Here is a 7443-nt window from a genome sequence, read left to right as displayed (position 1 = left end):
TTGGATACCCTTCCAGTCAGTGTGACATCAGGGCTAGTGCCTTACAGGGTACTAGAGGGCTGTCTCCCGCTCTGCTCTGCAAGAGCTGCAAGAGGCTCTGTGAATCCTCAGCCCTAGACTGTAGGTGCCTGCCCTCAAAGCCTGGGCCACTGAGGGTCCAGGTTCCAGTGAGGCCTTGGGAGGTCAGGAGGTCTCATTTGTACACATCTGGAAGCAAACCTCTGACCAGAGGCTTTCCAGTTTACATTCTCCTTTTCCTTTATCAGGGATTTATGGGGTTGGGAGGGGCAGAGGGACACCTGACAGCATATTTTTCTGTTGGAATATATCTGGCAAATCTTTCTTCAACTACATTTTAGAAAAACAGAAAATCTGAAATAATGTCAGGTGTGGATAGTTGTGGAATTGTCAGTTTTCCAGGCTGTAACTGGAAGATACAACTAGCTGTAAGAACGAGCATACTAAGGGTATTGAGGATGGGGGCACTTAAGCCATTTTCAAAACCCTACTACCAAGTGAAAAAAAGCAACTCATAGACCAGTATTCCAGCGGACAGTGGCTCCTCTCCTCTAGGGGCGGGGCTCTGCTGATGAAATCTGAAAAGAAAATTAGCCAGGCCAGCGACTTTGAGCCCACTTACATACAATTGCCCTAAAATCTGGAGGTGTTTTTCACTCCCAAACTCAAGGAGCACACTCACTCCTGGCTGTGGGACAATGATAATCCTGTTCCCTAGAAAGTGGGAGGTGAGCAACCCATGCTGACTCAATCTTCCTTGCAGGAGGCTTTGTTTGTGAGTAGTTTGGAATTGCTCACTCTGGTCTCTCTTTGTATGCCTGGCTTCTGCAGGAGCCTGCAGTTGGAGGCCTGTCACTTGCTAATTTCCACAGCTCCTAGGAGAGCCTGGAGATGTGGAGCAAGGCCTCAGGAAAGAGGTGGCTCTGAACCACTGCTGATGTCCTTTAGCTGTGGGAGGAGCAAGAATATTTACACTGTATTGTCACAGTGTTTTTGCACTTTTTAGATGTTTTAGATACTATATGTTGTATATTGATAGTACATATCGCTTTGCTTATGTATTTGAGATAAAGACTTGAATCTCAAGAGTATATATTTGGAATATGACATTAGAACATTTTCTGTACATGTGTTATGGAGCTTTCCTATCACATACACATCACTGGAACCTCAGTTCTAGTGCCTACCTGGCACATTGTCTGTGTTTACCACTTTATTTTCCCAGTTGGATACATTTCCTAACTATGCTGTTTTGGTATTGTGAGATGAACTGTGAGTATAAAGCTGCACTGTAACACAGCGTGTCGGTTGTTGGTGTAACCAGACATACCTGCATCAATAAAAGGACACATTGGCTCCCCTCATGTGCCTACTCTGTGTGGGGCCGGCAATGACAAACAGTTGTGCTGCAGGCACAGGAAAGACTGCCAGGGTTCTCACAGCCTTTCAGGAGCAGCAAGTAACTCTCATGTGCACAGCTTTTCAAAATGAAAGAAAACAACAAAAATTATACAGGTGGTGTATTCCAGTCCTGCTTTTCTCAAAGTCAGAGCCAAAACGATGTCAAGAGCTCCTAGTCATGTAAGTTTGGAAAAGCTAAATTAAGATTGTAAAGGTTCCTTTCCTGTCAGACTCATCAGAACTTCTGGTACCCATGGGCACTGTGTGTGTGTGGGGGTGTCTCTCCCAGGGTGGGGGTGCTTGGGGGACACCTGCTGGCATCTCTCTGAAGAGCAGTTTGCAAAATGCAGCTCAAGAAGGGTCTCTGTTGTGATGTGTCGCATTCAAGAGCACTACAGAGAAGGGATTTGTTAGGAGCAGGTGGAGCTTGGGGAATTGAAGGAAAAGAGTAATACTAGAATGGAGCCAACTCCCGCCGGCTGCTCTCTGGCCCACCCTACTGCCACAACACTTACAATGCCTGGGCTCTATGAGGTCACTGCTCACCAAACCTCATTCTACTCCTTAGAGCTAGCTAGCTCAGCCATCTTTAATGTGTTCAGTGTCTGTCATGCCCTCAAGACTAGCACTGCCCAGCAGAAAACTTTCTGCAGTGATGGGGGAGTTCTGTATCCATACTGTCCAGTGTAGCAACTGTTAGTTACACACAGGTACTGAGCACTGAAATGTAGCCAGTCTGACTGAACATGTAAGTTTAAATAGCTAGTGATCACTGTTGGACAGAAGACTACTTCCTTCCCACAGTGCCTCATGGAGTGGACAGCACCAAATAAGTGCTTAGGTGTGGAGCAAACAAGGACACCTGTGAGGATGTAAGTTTTGGGCAAATGACACCATGTTTTAGGTCTTTAAATTCAATGGCATCCTTAATTTCTTAATCAAGTTAATTTTAGGTGAGATAGGTGAAATAGGTTTCTACCTATCTCATCTGAGAAAGGGCAGAACATTTTTGGTCTGCATCTTGGACATGGAGCCTGAGGTGAAAGTGGACATCAATCCATTTGGCTAGCTGGTTCTCTCACCATCACCCATAAGGTGTAGTCCCTCCAGGGCATGGTTCTTAAGGTGTAGGTCCAAGTCCAGCAGCATTAGCATTGGGAACTTGTTTGCAACTTATGGTTGGGGCTCCACTACACCTACTGAGTAGGATAAGAAGAATCCGGGTAAGCTGCAGAAGCTCTTCGAGCAGGTGAGATTCTGCAGGAATTGGCTCCTGCTTACCTTAATTGCTCACCTCTCCCAGGTACCCTATCTCTCAGGCACAGTAAACTACAAATACGCCACACTTGTGCACCTCATCTAACACGAATCCCCTACCATTCTCACACATACACATTCTTGGAGAGCTTCCTATGAGAGTCACTCTGTGCTCCTCCAGGCGCTGCTCCTCTTTCCACATCATACTGTTGGCATTTGTTTCATGCACTGGAGCAGGGGTGTCAAACTCATTTTCACCAGGGGCTGTATTAGCCTCGAAGTGTCTTCAAAGGGCCAAATGTAATATTAGGACTATAAATGTAACTACTCCTTAACTAGAGGCAAGGAGCTTGGCACCGCCGCCAGATAGAAACAAGGCGCTGGGCTGGATTCAGCCCATGGGCCTTGTGTTTGCCACCTGTGCACTAGAGTCTCGGCTATTTCTGTGTAGGAGCCAGTTATGTAGCTGTGTGGCTAGTGATGAGCATGGTGTACAGCTCCTAATAACATCATGTGATGACTGAATGCTACCTTTCACTTCACATACATTTCAGGAACAAATCTATGTTACAGATCAGCTGTGACTGGAAGATAAGCTAAGGCCATAGACACTTCTGTGACAAAACTAAGATTATTTGTGAAATATACACCAATTATACCTGTAAGTAAAATGTGTATCAGATCATTTAGGGAGGCAAGACAGGCTACATGTAAGATTTGAGTTCTGGTTTCCAGTTCCCAGCTGGGTACCCTTGGACAAGCTGTTTACATTTTCAAGTTTCTATCTTCTCTCACTTAAATTGGAATGACAATACTCTGTATCTCATAGGGTTGTTGTAATGGTATATGGCAGAAATTATGGCCCTGGTTCCTTAGAAGCAGTGTTAGCTGGGTACTCACAATGGCACCTCTGTTGACAATGAATGCCTTTGCTCTTGCTCTGCAAGGGCAGAATCTTCTGGAAAAGTGAAACAGAGGAATATAAGTGCCCTTCTCAAAGGAACAGTTGAAGTCTTGGTCAATACAAATACATTCTAAAAACATTAACAAAGAGTCACTTAAATGTTGAATTTAACCAGTATATACACTTCTCCACAAAAATTTGAAATTCAAAACTACTTTCTAAATGAAAAACCTACTACCCACCTACAGGCTGGTAACATTAGATTATACCAACAAATTTCTCTTAATTCCCAATACTGGAATTCATGATACCATGAGGAAGGTAAGAGCTGCCAGAAACCGCACAGAGATGTACCCATACATAACCAAAAATCTCTGGTATAGATCAGTAGCAACATGTGGAGGAAATGATGGTATCAAAAATATGAGTTATGCACTTGTCCATTTCTAGCAGCATGAAAGACTAAGTGCTTGCCTGCTGAAATCATCTGATGAAATTATGTGAAATTTAAAAAGTCCAAGTGGACACAGGAACCCAGAGGGGTTAGGGAAGCCTTGAAGCCAGCATTTACCCAGAGAAAAGAGACACTGAACTTCCACTTCAAGTCCACAGGGGGATAGGGTCTGCTTCAGAAGAAGGGTCAAATAGGAGACCCTTTTCCATAAAAGCTGGCACCCCTCTGCACAATAGTGAGTTTGAAGTAAAATACTCTACCCTCCAACCCAACCAAGGGGGTTGGTTTAAAAAAATCCCTGTTTTGAACCTCAGCATGAATGAAGATGAGGAAAATCTTACCCCCCGATAGTTTATAACCACAAATCAGTGAATTTCATTAAATTGTGTAGCATAAATCACAGTAAAAAAAAATTTAAGCCAAGGATTTAGTTTAATGTGGCCCTAAAATAGCACTGCCCCTAGTTACCTTCTAAGTTACCCAGTAGAAGAAAACATTCTGACCTATGGTATATCCTAGTTTAAAAAGTGTCTCCCCCTAGCTGTGTCTAATCTGTTAAACCCATCTGTTGGATTTTAACATTTCATTTTAATTTCTAGAAGAACCAAGTAGAGGTTCCTTCCCAAATCCATTTGGTCATAATTCTGAAGAAATTACAAAAATGCAACACAGAGACAAAAATAAGGAAAAGTGAGGGCTAGGGAAATGGCGGTGAGGTAGGTGGGAGCAGAGCCCAGTTCTCCCTGTGGCTAGCTGGAACACCTAGCCAATCTTCTGAGGAACAGAGTGAACAGCCAACAGAACCCTAGCTTATTTGAAGTTTGGAGGCAAAAATGGCAGAGTACATTGAAAAACACGGTGAGGAGGTAGTGCTGGGAAGGTAAGGTCCCTGGAATCTGTGTAGGGACCAAGGCTGCTGCAGCCCCTGGCCCAGTGCCTGCCGCAGGATACAAGGGAGGAGAGTTAAATGATCAGCTCCCTCTTCCTACCAGAGTAGGTAGGGCAGCCTGGCACCAGGAAGGACCTGGATGCTGGAAGTCGCTGGGGGGAATAGAGACAAAGTGGGAGACCTACAGAGGTGGAACACATCTGCTGGGACTCTGGACGCTGGCACCAGAGAAACTGAGATGCCAGGCAACACCTGGAGAAGGGAGGAGTTGGGCCATGTCTGACCCTAACTCAGGTAGTCTCCCAACTGGTTGGAAAGTTGGGCTGTGTGAAAAGTGGGGCTCTAGTAAAGAACGGTGGGCAGCAGCTTTGTAAGGAACTCTGGAGCAGCAGCTGACTCACCCTGGGGGTGATTTCAGCTGCACATGCCTAGAGACTGAATGGCTAAGCAGAACCGTAAGTGCCAGCTTGTCTCCAGCTCCGTGCAGATTGACTCACATTGAGTGCCCAGAGACTGAGTGGCTGATTAGAGCCTGGCAGCTCATGGAGGACCTGGGCCAGCAGAGGCTGGGAAACTGTAAATATTGCAACCCAGACCTGCTCCAAATCCTCTCAAAACCACAGGAAGGGAGAAAAGTGAAGCCCAGCACCCTTCTTCCTGTGGCATCTAGGAAGACCAGCAGAACTGGCTCAACAGGTTTAAAGTCAGCAAGAGGCTTATTTTTTTTCTTTGTGGATCCTTTCACTTTTCTTTTTTTTCTTCTCCAAAGTGAGACAATAAAATGTGGAGTTACTAAGGGTCCAGAGACAGATCAAAAGGGGAGCACAAGGCAATCCCAAAAACTGAGAAACTGAGACAAATGTCACTTTGCTATGTCATAGAGCTGACATTTTATTCTTTATGTGTATTATTATCTTTTCATTATTTTTACTTTTATTTTTATTAGTATTTTATTTCTCTTATATTTACTTTTCCTCCTTTTATTTCTGTTTAATTGCATTGTTTGACTGGTTTTCCTTATTCCCTCTTTATTGTATTTTAATTTTCCTTCTTTCACTTCACCTGTGTTTTAATACCACACAACTCTTGATTGGGTACTTTCTATTCTGGTTATCCGAATCATATATTTTTTGTCATATTATTGTCGTTCCAGTACTGTTGTAAATAATTGTTACATACAATTGTACATACTACACAGCAACCCTTCCTCATCTTAGCTCACTTCACTTCAAATCCTGAGCATTATTATTGTGATTAATTCTATTCTCTCTCACACTACGCCTACTTTCTATCCTTTACTCTCACTATATAATATCATCTAACCTTGCACAAGTGCTCCGTTTACTGGGTTCAGCCCACAGTCATCCTCCCCTCTAACAAAAGTCTTATCCCTCTTTCACCTTTTATGAAAAGTGGCTAGTTGGGTGAAATATCATAGTTAACACTATACTTTTCCAAAGAATCTCCTATCTCTTCTCTACTTGCTGGTACTAAAATCCCATAAAATACTCTCTCACTGTCTTAATCCACTTTGCCTACCCTGCTGCCACTGATCACATACAAGAATAGGTGGGAGCTGTGAACATCAGTATATCTCCTGGAGGAGAGAACCCACCAACAAAGGAACCACCAAAAGGTAAAAATTCAAGTACAAGAGAGCCCATGCAAACAGAAGAAAGGGAAAACCTAAAGCATCCAGACAAAGAGATCAAAGAGACTACACCACTTAACCCCAGAGAATTCCCACCACAGAAGTTCACTAGCAAAGTGAAAGACCAGGAAGTACAGAAACAAACAGTCACCTAAAATGGGGAGACAAAAACAGAACCTGCAGTCAAAAGGAATAGAAGACTCCCCACTAAAAAAGCTAATCAAAATGGAGGCAAGCAAACTATCAGATATGGAATTCAAAACAGTGGTTATAAAGATGGTCAAGAAACTCACAGACAACTACAGGTGCTGATCAAGAACTACATCAGCATGAAAAAGGAAATAGAAACTATAAACAAAATCAAGAAAAAATTGACAAAAAAATCTCAAAAATAAACAACATATTAAAAGAAATAATCAGGCTGGATAAAGCAAAGGACTGAATCACAAAGCTGGAGGACAAAGTAGAAAAAAACACCCAGATAGAGCAAGAAAAGGAAAAGAGACCCAGAAAGAATGAACAGGTGGTAAGGGAGCTGCAAGAAAACATGAAACATAACAATATCCATATAATAGGGATACCAGAAGGACAAGAAAAAAAGCAAGGAATAGAAAACCTGTTTGAAAAAGTAATGATGGAAAGTTTCCCTAATTTGATGAGAGAAAAAGTCACACAAATCCAGGAAACACACAGAGTCCCAAACAGAGGAGCCCAAAGAGGCCCACTTCAAGACACATCATAATGAAAATAGCAAAATTCCAAGACAAAAAGAGAATCTTAGTAAGGGAGAAACAGGAAGTAACATACAAGGGAGCCCCAATAAGGTTAGCAACTGACTTCTCAATGGAAACCCTCCAAGCCAGAAGAAA

The sequence above is a fragment of the Sturnira hondurensis genome, unplaced genomic scaffold, assembly GCF_014824575.4.
Source record: "Sturnira hondurensis isolate 20B ecotype Veracruz unplaced genomic scaffold, ASM1482457v3 Scaffold0023451, whole genome shotgun sequence".
Taxonomy (NCBI): domain Eukaryota; kingdom Metazoa; phylum Chordata; class Mammalia; order Chiroptera; family Phyllostomidae; genus Sturnira; species Sturnira hondurensis.
This window is presented reverse-complemented; position numbering follows the sequence as displayed.